This window comes from Sminthopsis crassicaudata, chromosome 3 (genome assembly GCF_048593235.1).
Source record: "Sminthopsis crassicaudata isolate SCR6 chromosome 3, ASM4859323v1, whole genome shotgun sequence".
NCBI lineage: Eukaryota > Metazoa > Chordata > Mammalia > Dasyuromorphia > Dasyuridae > Sminthopsis > Sminthopsis crassicaudata.
Genome location: NC_133619.1, coordinates 6,145,144 through 6,160,966, shown reverse-complemented (window position 1 = coordinate 6,160,966; position 15,823 = coordinate 6,145,144). Strand labels below are relative to the sequence as shown.

The following is a 15,823-nucleotide window of genomic DNA, read 5'->3' as shown; positions in this document are numbered from 1 at the left end:
ATGGGTGCTGTGTTTTGTCAAGACTTTTTTTTTTGCATCTATGGAGATAATCATATGATTTATTAGTTTTGGTTATTGATGTGGTCAATTATGTGAATAGTTTTCCTACTGAATCAAACCTGCATTTCTGGTAAAATCCCCCTCTGGTCATATAATTTATTATCTTTGTGATAAAGTATTGTAATTCCCTTGCTAGTGTTTTATTTATAATTTTTTAACAATATTCATTAGAGAGGTTTGTTTATAATTTCTTTGTTCTGGCTCTTCCTGGTTTAAGTATCGGGTACATTTATGCCTTAGAAGGAATTTGATAGAATTCCTTTTTTTGCCAATTTTTTTCCAAATAGACTATATAGTATTGGAATTAGTTGTTCTTTAAATGTCAAGAATAATTCACTGTAAATCTACCTGACCCTGGAGATATTTTCATAATGAGTTCATTGATAGCTTATTCCTTTCTCTTCCCCTGCCCCCAATATTGAGGTTTCTTTTCTTCTGCTTATATGGGAAATTTTTATTTTATAAATTTTCATGTATCTCATTTAGATTTTCAATTTACTGGCAAATACTTGGGCAAAATAGCTCCTCATTATTGTTTTAATTTCCTCTTCATTAGTGGTGAATTCACTCTTTTCATTTCTGAGACTGATAATTTGATTTTCTTCCTTTTATTAAAAACAAAACAAAAAAACAACTAAAGTTGTATTTATTTTCTTCTTGTTTTTGCTGGTTTTTAAAATAAAATCAACTTTTAGTTTTATCTATAAGTTCAATAATTTTCTTTTAATTTTATTCATATTTTTTGATTTTTAGAATTTGTAGATTTGTATTATTTTGATTTTTTAATGTGGTCTTTTTCATTCCTTTTTTTTTTTTTTTAAGTTGTACACCTAATTCATCACTTTCTTCTTTCTCTATTTTATTCATGTCAGTATTTATAGAACTAAAAATCCCCTAACAACTTCCTTGGATGTATTGCTTAAATTTTGGTATGTTATTTCCTTGTTATTCTTTTTGACAAAATTATTGATTTTTTGTTCTGATTTGTTGTTTGACTCACTCGTTCTTTAGTATTAGATTATTTAACTCTCACTTAGTTTTTAATTTTTCTTTCAGGGCCCCATTTTTATTGCATCAAAATATGAAAAGGATACATTTAATATTTCTGCCTTTTTTCATTTGGTTTTGAGGTTTTTATGTACATTGTCAATTTTTATGTAGATATTTGTACGGCTCAGGAAGAAAACAAAAACAAAAACAATACATACATACACAGAGACACATCTCCCATTGAGTTCCCAATCAATTTTCTCCAGACATTTATCATATGTAACTTTTTTTCTAAAATTCTATTTATCTCCTTAACATCTGTTCCATTTATTTTGTGGTTAGATTTACATAGTTCTGTGAGGGGGAGGTTGAGATCCCCTACTCATGAAATCTTGCTATTTATTTCTTCCTGTAACTCACATAACTTCTCCTAAGAATTTGGCCCTATATCATTTGGTGCATATATGTTTAGTATTGATATTATTTCAGTGTCTATGACAAAGCTTCTTAAATTGAGTCACAAAAAATTTAGCATCAATAAAACGTATAAAATATCCCACTAAGATTTAATTCACTATATAAAAATAAACAAGTGTATCCATGTAATTAGTATGGAAATTTGCTTTTGTCTTTAATGAATGGTAATATACATAATATATATACACATACATATACACCAAAAACTGTTTTAAAATAAATTTGTTCATGATTATCAATAATTGTGTGATTTTGATACTTATTTTACATTTTTATGAGTCTTGGATTGTATACGTTTTTCTCATATGAAAAGGGGTTACAAGTGGAAAAAGTTTTAAAAGCCTTGTTCTAGGGTACTTTTTGTAAGATATAGTTTCCTTCATCATCTCTTTTAATTACATCTACTTTTGTTGTGATTTTGTCTGGAATCAGGATGACTAGCACTGCTTTTTTCTTTTTTTATTTGAATTTCAACTGAAGCATACAACATTCTGCTTCAAATGTGTTTCTTGTAAACAATATATTTTAGGATTATGGTTTTTAATCTACTCTGTTATCCACTTCAGTTTTATAAAATAATTCATCCCATTCATATTCATAGTTGTGATGACTATTTCCCTCCAGCCTATCTCTTCCTCTTTTGTGCTTGCTCTTTCTCCTTTCACTCTATACCTCCTCATCAGTCTTTTCCTTCTGATTGCTACCTCACTCAATCTGCCTTTCCTTCAATTAGGATCCCCTTTTATTTTCCCTTTTTCCTTCTATTTCTCTATAGGGTAAGTTAAATCTATATACCCAATTGTGTTTGTATGTTATTCCTTCTTTGAGCCAAATATGGTGAGAGTGAAGTTTAAACAACATTCACCCTTCCTTCTTTTCCTCTACTGTAATTAGTCTTTTGTGCCTTTTTGTGTGATGTCATTTACCTTATTCTGCCTCGCCCCTTTCCTTGTCTCTCAAATTAATCCTACTTGCCTCCCACCTTTTATATCATCACATCAAAGTCAATTTATACTAGCACCCTTTGTCTATATATATATATATTCCTTCTAATTGCCATAATAGAGATGGAGTTTTCTTTTTAAATTATTATTATTATAATACCTTTTTATTTACAAAACATATGCATGAGTAATTTTTCAACATTAACCCTTGCCAAACCTTATGTTCTAACTTTTCCCCTCTTTCCTCTCACCTCTTCCTCTAGCTGGCAGATAATCCAATATGTGTTAAATATGTTCAAGTATATGTTAAATCCAATGTATACATATGTATACAGTTATCTTGCTTCACAAGTAAAATTGGACCTAGAAAGAAAAAAAAAAACATGAGAAGGAAAACAAAAATGCAAGCAAACAACAACAGAAGGAATGGAAATGCTATGTTGTGGTTCACACTCATTTCCCATAGTTCTCTCTATGGGTGTAACTGATTCTCTTCATTACTGAACAATTGGAACTGGTTTGAATCATCTCATTGTAGAAGAGAGCCCCATCCATCAGAGTTGATCGTATAATTTTGTTGTTGCCATATATATTGATCTCCTGGTTCTGCTCATTTCACTTAGCATCAGTTCATGTCAGTCTCTCTAAGACAAAGAGGGAGTTTTCAAGAATTACAAGTATCACCTTCCTGGAAGGGAAGATTACTGAATAACATTTTTTTTCTTTCACGTTTTTAGCTTTTTATGCTTCTCTTGAGTCTCCTTTTTGAAAATCCTAGTTTCTGTTCAGTTCTTTTCTTTTCATCAGGAAAATGCGAAAGTTCTTTATTTCACAGAATATCCATCTTTCCTCCTGAAAACTGTGCTCAATTTGACCAATTTTATTTTTAGAGAAATTGATTTCATTTTTTAAAAATATTTTTATTTATTTATAATTTTTGACAGTATATATGCATGAGTAATTTTTTTAAACATTATCCCTTGTATTCATTTTTCCAAATTTTCCCCTCCCTCCCTCTACTCCCTCCCCTTGAGGACAGGCAATCCCATACATTTTACATGTGTTACAGTATAACCTAGATACAATATATGTGTGTAAATACCATTTTCTTGTTGCACGTTGAGTATTAGATTCCGAAGGTAAAAGTAACCTGGGTAGATAGACAGTAGTGCTAACAATTTGCATTCACTTCCCAGTGTTCCTTCTCTGGGTGTAGTTGTTTCTGTCCATCATTGATCAACTGGAAGTGAGTTGGATCTTCTTTATGTTGAAGATCTCCACTTCCATCAGAATACATCTTCATACAACATTGAGGTGTACAGCGATCTGGTTCTATTCATGAGAAATTGATTTCTTCAGCCAATTTTTGTGTTTCCTTTTCAAGCTGTTGACTTTTCCCCCTTACTTCTCCCACATAATTCTCATGTCTTTCCCCAATTTTTATTCTAGCTCTCTTATATGATTTTAAAATCTTTTGATTTTTTGTAAGACTTTTGGGGCTTGAGAACAATTTCTGTTTTCCTTTGAGGCTTTCCATGGAGGCCTTTTGATGGTCTTGTTTTCTTCTGTCTTAAGCAAAGTAGCATGGAGTCCTCAGGGAAATCCCTGATGAGTTTCATTTGCCATTCATTCTGTATAGTGCGTAGCATAATCCTTGAGAAAGAGTAGACACTTAATAAATGCTTGTGGACTGATATTAATCAATGGACACCTGTTTGCTCATCTGTAAAATGGGAACAATATTCTGTTCATTGCATGATTTTTAGGCTGGCTATAAAATCAGTAGAAGAAATGTCTCCATTCTTCATAACTATCAGGTACTTTGTGTGGTCAAACTTAACTTTCTCCCATCATTTCTACTCAATCAAGAAGCATTTATGAAGTAATTGCTGTGTTCTAGGAACCGTGCTAATATCTGGGCATTAAAAAAAGAGTACAAACAGTCCCGGCTCTCATCCTTTTATTCCCAAAGGGAAATAACCCAGACATTATAATTATATACATAGAAAAAAAAATAAACAATGCAGTGTAGTTTGGCAAAGTGGAGAACTGTGCTGGGGTGGAAAGGGGGGAAGGGAATAGGATTGGGAAGATTGACCTGAATCTTAAAGGGAAAAAAAAAAAAGATTCCAATAGTCAGAGGTCAAGAGATAGAGCATTCTAGTCATGGGTTACCACTGGGACAAAGGCCCAGAGGTGGGAAATGTAGTGTCTTACTTGAAGAGCAACATGTCAGCCATCGTGGCTGGATCACATAGTATATAAGAGTTAGGGGAGTTGGGGGGAGAATCAGGATAAGTTTCCCTAAGTGTTTGGGCCCAAGGAACAGCCAGCTTACGGTAGTAAAGTGCACCATGAAATATGCCTTCCATGGCTTACTTGCACTTATCCTATTTTTAAAATAAGAAGAGACTTCCCACTTCCCACTTGGAGGAAGAGGTCACAGGGCAGCCCGGAAGATGATTTGGGTTGGAATTTCAGCTAGAGCAGAACAGGAGAGAGGCTGCAGAAATAGAATGAAAACAAATGCTTTCAGATGTTCCACTGGCCTTTCCAGTTTCCCTGACTGCTTCCGTGAGCCTTTTAGACAACAAGTTGAGAAGTAGCTGCCTCTTCCCCAGATCATTCAAAGTCCTCAGGCTTCGGAGAAGGGACAGTAACCTGTTGCAGTCCGGGGACCTGGGCATTTACAAGATTCCGGTCCTCCTTTCAGAGGCTGGGGAAGAGAAGAGAGAATGGGGAGGGGGCGGAGGCCCCCCAGAGCCAGGGGAATTCCAGATGACAACATGGCCCAATCTCCTGCCCGTCCCCTTCTGCCAAACTCCACCTCCTTCTGCTCTTGCACAGCTGTGAGCTTCATTAAATAGTGATGCCCACAAATCACAGCAGTGTTAAAATGTAGTGCAGGGGAATTCCAGCCTACCGCAGGCTGCCAAGTTCCTAGAGTTTTAACAGCACGCTCCTCAAACTGCTTCCCCTCCCACCCCTCCAAAAACTAGGGCTACCTTCAATCTCAGGACCTCGGCTTTCCGACACACCAGGTAGTGGTCCTCTTGGGCGGTTGAGATATTGTATGAATACGAGCATGGATGATGTGGGAAAACGGGGCCATGAGCCGGGTACCGTGGTGACCCGGAGGAGGAGGAAGACTGGAAACTAGTCTGTCCTTGGTTCTGCTGCTGGCCTGGGTGACTCGGGACAATTGATTTATTCCCCCATGGTCCCCGGCTTTTCAATCTGCCTCTTGTCTTAACATCAGCCATCAATCATGCTCACACGAATGCTGTCCAATGCCCGAACAAGCAGGGAGACAGTAGGCACTTAATCTGTGTTTGTCAAACAGAATTGCATTGAGGTTTGTGGCTGAGAGCCAAGCTGCCTGCCGCCTGGAAGAGGAGTGAGAATCCGGGTCTTGAAACTCTGGATGGAAGGGAATAGAGCTGGGGTTTAAGAAAGAAGGACCCGGATGACTGTTGAGAAGCACAGAAAGACTTATGGGAATCCCTGCAAAGTAAAGAAAAGCTAGGCAAGGAACACAAGATACCCAATGGCAGCAATACACCCCAAACAACACTGTACAACAATGAAAAGAAAAACGAGAAAATAAAAATAATTGAAAAGGAAGGATGCAAAATTAGAAAGAACAAACAGGACCCAAACAAGAAGACCCAAGGACCCTCCTCTTCCTCCCTCTCAGAGGGATCAGGCAGCAGACTTTGAACAATGCATCATGTTTAACTTCAAAACCCCACATCATGTAGTTATTGATTTTACTGATTTTTTGTCTCTATCATTTTATTTTTTCATCCATTCATTCATGTTTGTGGACTTATTTGTTAATTTTTTAAAAATAATGAATGGATGGAGGAGGAATATTGGGAAATTTGAGATGATATAAAAACAAAGATATCAATAAAAAAAATTTAAATGCATTTCAGAATCAGAATGGCCCTTTCAAGGCCATCTAATCCAAGGTGGACTTGCCAAGAAGCTTGTTGCCTCATGTAAGGATTATAGCCCAATGAGAGGCCCAGGGCTTTTTTCAGATGAGCTGAAGCCAAGTCACATGTTTCCCATTCTGGGATATATTTATACACACACAGATATACACACAGACACAGATACACAGAACACACATACAGAGTGTCTTTGTATATCTCTCACTAGATGTACACTGTTCTCTGACAAGAACTCATCATTTCAGCATCTGATGCAAGCTTATTCTAACAATCAAACTGCCAATCTTCCAGGCCATCTCCAGAGCCAGCCATTTGCTTGTACAACCCTCTGTGGTATCCTGAAGCCCTGCCTTCAGCGGACAGCATTCATGGAAAACTCCCCTTGTACCCATCCATCCCTCTGCATTTCCCCCTGCCTTTCATGATCTCTAGCAATCCTTTCTCAGTTTCTTCTATTCATATCATTTGTCTTCATATGGATCACTAGAAGCTGGTACAAATCATTAGGTCTGACAGATCTCATGAGCCTCTCTGTCATGCCCCGGGTGCACCCAGGTACCTAGAAAGCAGCCTACCTCCTCGTTATTCATATCTGGATGACATGACACTTTATTATTTCTCATTAAGTATCGCCATCTACCAACATCATTCTGTTTCTGGGTAACAGCGTTTGATCTCCCTTGGCTGCACTTGGGTATTCTTGTCACCGACCCATGGAACATGACAAGCAGCTTTCTTCCCAGAGGTCTAACACCATCTCCAAGAGATAAAAGGATCTTATCACTGAGCTTGGCCCCCAGGATGCCATGTTCCTTTTCCCCTTCCTTCTCATTGTCACACTCAGGCACCTCCTGACAAAGCTTAGAATTCAGCTTTTCTTCTTCCAAATCCTTTGAGCTTCCATTCTTTCTAGAAATGTGACCTCCTTGATGACTACGAGGCCCAGGGTGTCCTCCAATCCTTTCACTCACTCCTAGAGGGCTGACAGCATGTATATCATCCACATGTAGTATTTATCTGCCACTGGAAAAGTACAATCTCAGAGCAGGCTCTGCAGCTCACTCTCCAAGGTGTGATGGGTAGAGCGAGCCTCCACACTCACTGAAAACTTTTCGTTACAACTCCAGGTGCAAACAAGATAGTGAGTGAGGCTGATAGCCTCCTCCAGATCCAAGTTGCTTTTGATTCCCTCTTTAAAGTCCGACGTTGAGGACTATTCATTTTATGTAACATTTACATCAGAAGCACTTTGTTAGGGGGATGCTCTTAAATGGGATGTTCTGACTTTTGGGGATCCAAATGGAGAAAACTTCTGTCAGAAAGAAGCATTCTTGCTTAGGAAGGTTTATTTGGTAAATTCTTGAGGCTATTATATTCTAAGATAGGAATTTGTCTGCCATTCATTGGGAAAATCGACTGAGCTCCTGCCACATAACTCAAACCACTGACTCATCCCTCATCAGTCGTGCTGATTTATTTGAAAACTTTGGTAACATTGTACAGGTCTTTGCAGAATCTGAATAAATCAATATGTCCAGGCTTCCTGAAGATCATCTTCCTGTAATTTCTGGTAGTGAAGAGCTGCTCCTGAGCTGCCATCTTGATTGAGTGATTCAGGATCAACATATTCACATTAGAACCCATAGAAATTTGGCAGAGAAGACCTTTAAAGTTCTATCAAATGGATCCTTAATCATGAATTAAGTTTCCTAGTTTCATTCATTTGACAAATAATATGTTTCTTCTTATTGATTTTCTGCATCATAGCGTTATTCAGCCTACTGGGAAGGCATTGAACAATCTGGTAAATATCACGATTAGGCATTTGGCATTTCTACATCCCAACATAGCGGGAACATAAGGTCATCCGTGCAGAACTGGAAAGGATCTGAGAGGCCATCTGATCAAATCTCTTCATTTTATAGTTAAGGAGGGAAGTGACTTCTGTAAGATTATAGTGGTAGTTGTTCCATTGTTGAGTGTGAGCTAGGAGAGCTATAATAGCTGCTCTTCTACAGTTATCTAATCCAAGGAGCCTTTATTATAGCAGATGCTGGGCTAAATACAAAGCCAACATGAAAAACTGCCCCTCCCCTTCAGGAGATTATATTCTAGCAACCTCCAATAAAGTAAGCACATACTCCAGCATTTGTAGAAGGCAAGAGATTAGGAAAATAGGAAAATACCTTATGGGAGATGTCCACAAGCTGACCCATGAAAGCAGCTAAATATGGTGAGGGAATGGAAAATACTTGCATAATAGGCATGGGGGACATCCTTCTTCCTTTTTTCCCTTTTGTCCTTCCCTTTCTTCCCCTTCATCTGTAGGTAAGGGTATGGTAATCTATGTGGATGGATGGATGGATGGATGGAAGGAAGGAAGGAAGGAAGGAAGGAAGGAAGGAAGGAAGGAAGGAAGGAAGGAAGGAAGGAAGGAAGGAAGGAAGGAAGGAAGGAAGGAAGGAAGGAAGGAAGGAAAGAAGGAAGGAAGGGAAAAAAGGGAGGGAGGGAAGGCAAAAAGAAAGATATCTTGGAATTTACTGGCTAGATTTCTTAAAGGCCAGGCTTTACACCAAAACATCTGTCTCTAATTGGCCACCAATAGGTCCCAGGCCAAGGCCCATTTGGTCATTGTTTGAGTCCTGGTTGACTCAGATTATATGTAAATAGCAATCATTTCTGCTTTGGCCAGAAACCCTGAGGCTTTCCAGATTCATTCATTCATTAGATTTTTTTAGACTGGATAAAAGAGGAGATTCTTTGCTTCAATTGCTCTCTAGTCTTAATCACTAAATGGGTGCAGCCTTAATCAAACTGAGATTTGTTAAAGACCTTAGATTAAAAAGGTCAAGATCTCCCACTGTAGCCAGGGCCATTTCCAGTCATCCTGATTGCTATCTTGCCACTGGATCCAGATGGTTCTGGAGGGAAAGTGAGGCAGGTGACCTAACAAGGTTACCTTCCTTCAGTCAAATCCAATTCACTGTCATGTCAGACCATCACCTCCTTGATGTCATGGTCCTCTTCAAGCAAAGGTACTCTGTTGGGCCTAGGGCAGACTAATAATTGTAACTACCAGGAGGGCATGTTACAAAGCATGAAGGACAAACAACTCTGTGAGTAAAACTGGTCCACACACTGGAATTGATCAGGTGGAAGATTTTCTCCCTTCCTCCTTTCCTTCCTTCCTCCCTCCTTTCCTTCCTTCTTTTCTTCCTTCTGTCCTTCTGTCCACATAGAATACCATACCTTTATCTCTGAAGTCTCCCAAGATACATACAGTGGATAAAGATAAGAAAAGGAAAGGCTAGGGGGAAAAAAAGTATCACAGGCAAGGAAACAGTGGGGAGAACACTTGCTAGGGAAGTGGCAAGAAGAAATGCATTCAAATTCTACTTAGAAAATTACTAATTGTGTGATACTGAACAAGCCACTTAACCTATTTTAGTCTCTTTATCTATTTTAGTTTCCTTATCTGTAAAATGGGGATAATTATACCCATTTCACAGAGTTGTTAGAAACATTAAATAAGATAATAAGCTTAAAGCATTTTACATTAAACACTCAAGTACTTTATAAATACACTAGCTATTATTATGATAAACACAAGATGAACATCAGCAAAAAAGCTTCTTATAGAATCAAAGACAGAAAATAATTCTTCATTTTAAATGAAAAAGAATAAGAAAAAAAAAGGAACGGAGAGTGAAAAGGAATGTCATATTTTTGTATACATTCTTTCACATCAGCACTTTCTGCAACATGATGCATAAAAATGAATAGAATATGAATGAACCAAAAGAATGTCATTTGCCCTGGAATACAAAAAAGAGGGGAACCTGCTAAATATTCAGGGCTTTGAAAAATTCATCAGTCTTCCCAGAATTCACTTCAGCAGAAGACATGTTATTCAGTTGAACACGAATTATGAGCATATAATGAGAATAAGCTATGTTTTAAAACAGATTTCAGTCTACTTGGTAAGACTGATTTTTTTTCCCCTCTCTTTTAATGTGTGTTTGTGAAGCCATGAACTTGGGCTACTCCAAAGATGTGGCTTTTTGACATTCCCACACTGGGGTGAGCTTCCCATTGTTATTATACAGGGGGATAGGTAAGGTAAAGAAAGATAAAATCTCACCTCCAAAGATCCAGGCTTGGGACCACAACCTTGTTGTCTCCCATCAGTCCACAGATCAGGGGATAGTCATCAGGACATCAGTCAAGCAACTTTCTTTCTATTCTATTTCTTTCATTCTATTAAGAATCTGTATGTACCAAGAACTGTGCTAACCTTTGTGGATACAAAGATAGGATAAACGAGCAAACAAAGGACAGCAACAACCACAAGAAGAGTTGCTAATCTCAAAGAGCTCTCAGTCTGATTACTTGGGCAAAATGACTACTTTAATTCATAGAAAGCTTGAGGAACACAAGCAATCAACAGTAATAATGTTACAAATAAAAAAATATATATATATATATTCTGCTACTGATCAAGTCAAGATTTTATTTCTATTCTTTAAAGATTCTTGTCTATTCGATTGTTGTCTTATTCAAAAAGTTTATTGAGTACCTGTTACGTGAAAATATCCTGAGACTATGAAGCTTCTTTCTTTCTATTTCTGTAGTGACAGGAAAGAAACAAGGCTGCAAGAGAATCAAGGAATTTGATTTTTTTTTAAGAGCACTGGGGTTTGGGTTTCCTTCAGAACATAGGAGGTCTCTATCCTTGGGCTTCTCAGAAATTCTGAACTGATCCTAAGCTCCTAGCTTAATTCCAGGATAAACTTTATCCCAGCAGTGCTAGTGCAGTCATTCCTCACTTTCTGATTAAGTTGCTTTCTCCCCATGACTAGTTCCCTTTCTCTCTGCACAAATCATTACCAATTTCTAAGAATGATAAAATATCAAAGAGAAAGGAGATCTTGGAAATCTAGTCCATCCCATTGTTTTAAATAAGAATGAACACTTATGGGTTAGCAATGTGGTAAAATGTTTACCTGCTAAAGAAAAAAAAAAAGTGTTTGGCAAAGAGTAACTTCCCTAGAGCTAAATGGTCTAAACTGTTCATTCCTTTTTTCCTAGCAATTTTATTTCTGGGAACATAACCCAAGAAGGCCAAAGATAGACGGTTTTATATACAAAAAAAGTCCTTTTTTTGTGGTGGCCCCCCAAAAAACAAAACAACAACAAAAAAGGGAGCCAAGTAGGGACCCTTCATTTGGAAAATATTTCAAACAAATCAGAATATGAATGTAATAGAACACTATTATACCATAAACAATAATGAATATGTAGACCATAAGAAAATCATAAGAACCCTAAGAAAACTTGCTTGAACTAATGCAAATTGAAATGACAGAGCTAGAATAACAATATGTACCATGACTAAAACAATGTAAATGGAAAGTATAACTAAGGTGAGAGCTTTACAAATGTATTATATGCCAATGTCCTCACCAGAGAAAAGCTGAGGAAATATGTCTTTATCTTCTCCTGGATGAAATGCTCTACAGATTAGTTTTGCTTACTAATTTGTCTTTCTTATAAAGAAAAGCTGAAAACAGGGGAAAAGTGACTATCCACAAATTACTATGACTGTGATATGAAAAATAAAGACATCAATAAAATGACAATTACCAGAGAAAAGAAAAAGAGGATGTAATTAGATAATGGTACTCTGCAAAATTAAACTCCTTATAAGAAAATAATCCAAATATTGCCTGGCATCTAATAATTCTGCATAAATCATAGTTGCATTATTTATTCTGAAAGAACTGATAATCTAAAGGGAGAGAATAGTGTTTTTTTTAATTTATTAGGTTTGTATGCTATTTAAAAAATTTTTATTTTAAACTTGATGAACATTAAATTGGATTGGCTAAATCATTTTTTAAATGTAAACAGTTTGCAATTTTCTATGTGTAGAAAACTCTAAGTATAGGAATAACTGCAACAATCCAGATAATAGCCTTTTGGTGTTTTGGTCTATCTAGGAAGTTGCCTGAGTTACATAGGAAATTACCTCCAGAGCCAACTTTCTCTAACTTCAAACCCAATGTTACCAATTGTGACAAGCTGCCTCTATTCCAAATAAATATTGAATATAAGGAAGATCATAAGTATTTCTTTCCTATAGAGACAGTTCCATAAAATCTTCAAGTCTTCTATTTCTGTATTTATGTGTTTCCATATTTCTATGGTTTTCTTTTTCTATATTTAAAATGTAATTAAATTAGGACACAGGCTCTGGAGAGATGACTTGTGAAGTGATCTTGTAATGGAGGACATCTCTCAATCATACGTGATTTTCTCTAGCACATGAGTGTGAAGCTCATGGACATGATTGGGGAAGAGGAGTATCAGATTTCAAGACTATCATAAAAAAGTAAGAGAAAAAAGAAAGTATATAGGAGCAGCCTCCACGCTGGGTCAATGGGCTAAGAGATGGAATAAAGGTAGCTGGGGATAACAGGACACGGTCAGGAGTTAATTAAATGATGAAGCTCCATTTGACTTTGAGTTGAATTAGATAGGGTAAAGGGGAGTATCCTCAGTTTGACTCTCAGATGGGAGTTAACCCTCTGTGTATGCATTATGTTTGCCCAGGAGAGTCAAGGAGCTGAAGGAAGGGCAGTGAGGAAGCCTTGGGGAGCTTCCAGGGATCAGGGTATTCACTTGGGCTCCATAATTAGGTCTGATGAGGGTAATGATGGTAATCATCCATGTAATGGCTTCACCTGAAATTGCAACCAGTGCCTAAACTATGGCAACTCCCACCAAGGTCAGGGATCTTAGAATGATGCCAGTGATGGAGTCCAGGGGAGATCTGAAATGCTTAGAAACACCCCTTAAACAAGTAACCAGGAATGGCCATGGCCGGCCTCTACCAGGGGCCAGAAGGCTTCTGAGGCATTGTCATCACTCAATGGGCTAAGAAAATGGAGGCCCATCCTAGCTGCTTCTGCATTTTTCTTGAGTTCTCATAGTATCTTGTGTCCTTACGTATAGGAAAGTTTAGTGCCTGGAGGAGGAGCCAGAAGGACCTCATATTGCCATCCTTTATGCAATCCAACCACTGCCTACTTAATGACTCCCTAGGAAAGAAAAGTGGGGGGCAGAAGTAACAGAAGGACTTTGAACAGGTTTGGAAGGGAGGAAGGTAAAAGAGAGAGAAGCAAAGTGAGTAAATTAAAGGAGAAAAGAAAGGAAGGAGAAAAAAGAATCAAATACTATTGTTTTGTTTGTTTTATATAGAACAAAGCTCATTGGATAGTTTGTTTTTCTTTTCCATGTATATATACATATATATATATATATGTATATATATATACATATATATATAAACATATATATATATATAAATGTATATATATGTATATATATATAAATGTATATATATATATATATAAATAAATGTATATAAATACACATACACATAAGTAAAAACTAAATCTTCTTACCTTTGAAAATTCAGGCCTGCTTTGCTTTCAGAAAACATAAGAAACCAGAAATGTTCTTTATTGTGTATTCTACAAAGTCAGTGACCACAATTTGGAAGTCGTCTTCATTGGGTTCCTACTGACACAAGGTCCTCAAGTTTCATTCTCAGCTGTGTTTTCTGTCTCAGATAATTGAAATATCAATCAATAATCAATAAATATTTGTCAGGTACCCACTATACGCTGAAGAATGTGCAATATGACATCCGTCTCTAAAACAAGTTTCCCATAAATCAGAAGCAGTGAAATAGGTTCCTCTGAATGACTTATGTGAAGCCCCCTGTTGTTGATTTGGGCATTTGGGAATTGGGGGGGGGAGAGAAGAAGTGCAGATTGAGATCACCTGAGCTCCTGTCAGTCAGCCTTCTGCTCTTCTCCAGCTGTTTTCAGTGGCTCATTTCTTGCTCTCTGAAAGGCTCAGTCTAGTGGTAATGTTTTCTGATGATGTTTGACTCTGTTTTTAACCTTCCGTGGGGACAAAGGGAAGGTAAGAAATGACTGTCTTGCTTTAAAAATAATGGTAGATGAGAAATAGAAAGACCAGTAAGAACTTTTTTATGACATTTATGAAAAGCCAGAGATCCCTGACCCTAATCCCATGGGGGCTATTTATGAGTGGGTGAGTCATTTACTGTTTCCGGGCCTCAATATTCTGTGTACTTAAAAGGAGAAGTAGAGTTCTCTCACTTGTTACTTTAAATTGTGCATCTATTGAATATTAGCCAGATTTGGATTTGGGAGATGGATTTAGTACTTGTGTGACAAATTTAAGGATGACTTTCTTTTCTTTTAAAACTATGGTTTAATTAATCAATTTATTTTAAAATTAAATTCAAAACGGAAAAAAAAATAATGTGCACAACAGAACATGAGAGGAATCAAAATATAAAGCAATAAATTTCCCTTTCAACAAGAGAGTCTATATAATGAATTCTACACATTGGGCCCAGAGCTGTCCATGTTTTCTTTGCTTTTTTGCTCTCTGCTTTCTTCTTTTTCCTCTTTTTCCCCCCTTCTGTCCTCCCACCTTGGCTTTATTTATCATAAGCAGGATCGGGTTTTCTTGCAGACCTTCAGATGAATAAGCAGAGGCAGGGCTCAGTTCACCTTTACTTCTCCCTTTGAGACCCCATTCCAAACATCTCCCCTGTCCCTTAGAAGTCTTTCTTCCCTGTGCCATTCTGGCTCGATCCCTCCCCAAACCATGGCCCACACAACTGAATTTTCAGATCAGAGTTGGAGAAGTACCTGAGGGACAGAGGGCCCTTTAAACATAAAACCAGAAGGGAATGATCCGGAGCCATGGGGCTCAGTTGGGATGGAAGGGGCTCGCCCCACTCCGAGACTCACCTTTCCCAGATGGAGAAATTGTGGCTGAGGGGCTTCCTCCCACTCGTCCAGTCGGTGAGTGGTGGGACTGGGGCTGCCCCTTGGGCTGCCTCCTGTACTTCTTGGCCAGTGCCCTGGGATTCTGCCCTCCTCTCTCCCATGTCTGATTAGCGCATTATCACAGGGAGAGTATTAGAGCTCCCATCAGGCACAGCTTATTGTGGGGTGGAAGGTGGGGGGCATCCGGGCCTGAGCCAGAAATCAGAGGGCTGGGCAATGGCTTCTCCAGATCCCCTCCCCCAGGGTCAGGGCACCCAGCTGTACCCCTAATCTCCAGCAACAAGCTGAACCCAGGAGGCCTGGCCTAAGCCTAAGGCAGAGGAGGGCAGCACCTGCTCTGGCTTTCTGAATCACCAGGAATTGCTGTGGGGAGGGCCTCCCGGGAGCAAGTTAACAGGAGGGGAAGAGGAAAGGAGAGGGGCTAGCCTGTGGCTGGCGTGGGCTAGCCTGTGGCAGGCAAAGCCTTTCGGTGGCCAGGACTCAGGCAGGGTAGGCTAGC

General features: G+C 38.1%; 1 protein-coding gene across 4 annotated transcripts in view; it reads left to right on the top strand.

Moving 5' to 3' along the window:
• Window positions 1-15,823, top strand: part of TP63 (tumor protein p63) — a 222,072-nt gene that overhangs the window by 38,726 nt on the left and 167,523 nt on the right. Inside the window, exon 1 of one of the 4 annotated variants that reach the window (XM_074297881.1) lies at window positions 14,335-14,422. The exons of the other annotated variants lie outside the window; for them this stretch is intronic. The gene's annotated coding sequence lies outside the window, so the exon portion shown is untranslated. Of the gene's footprint in view, window positions 1-14,334; window positions 14,423-15,823 lie in introns of those variants that run through there. 4 annotated transcript variants of the gene reach the window in all.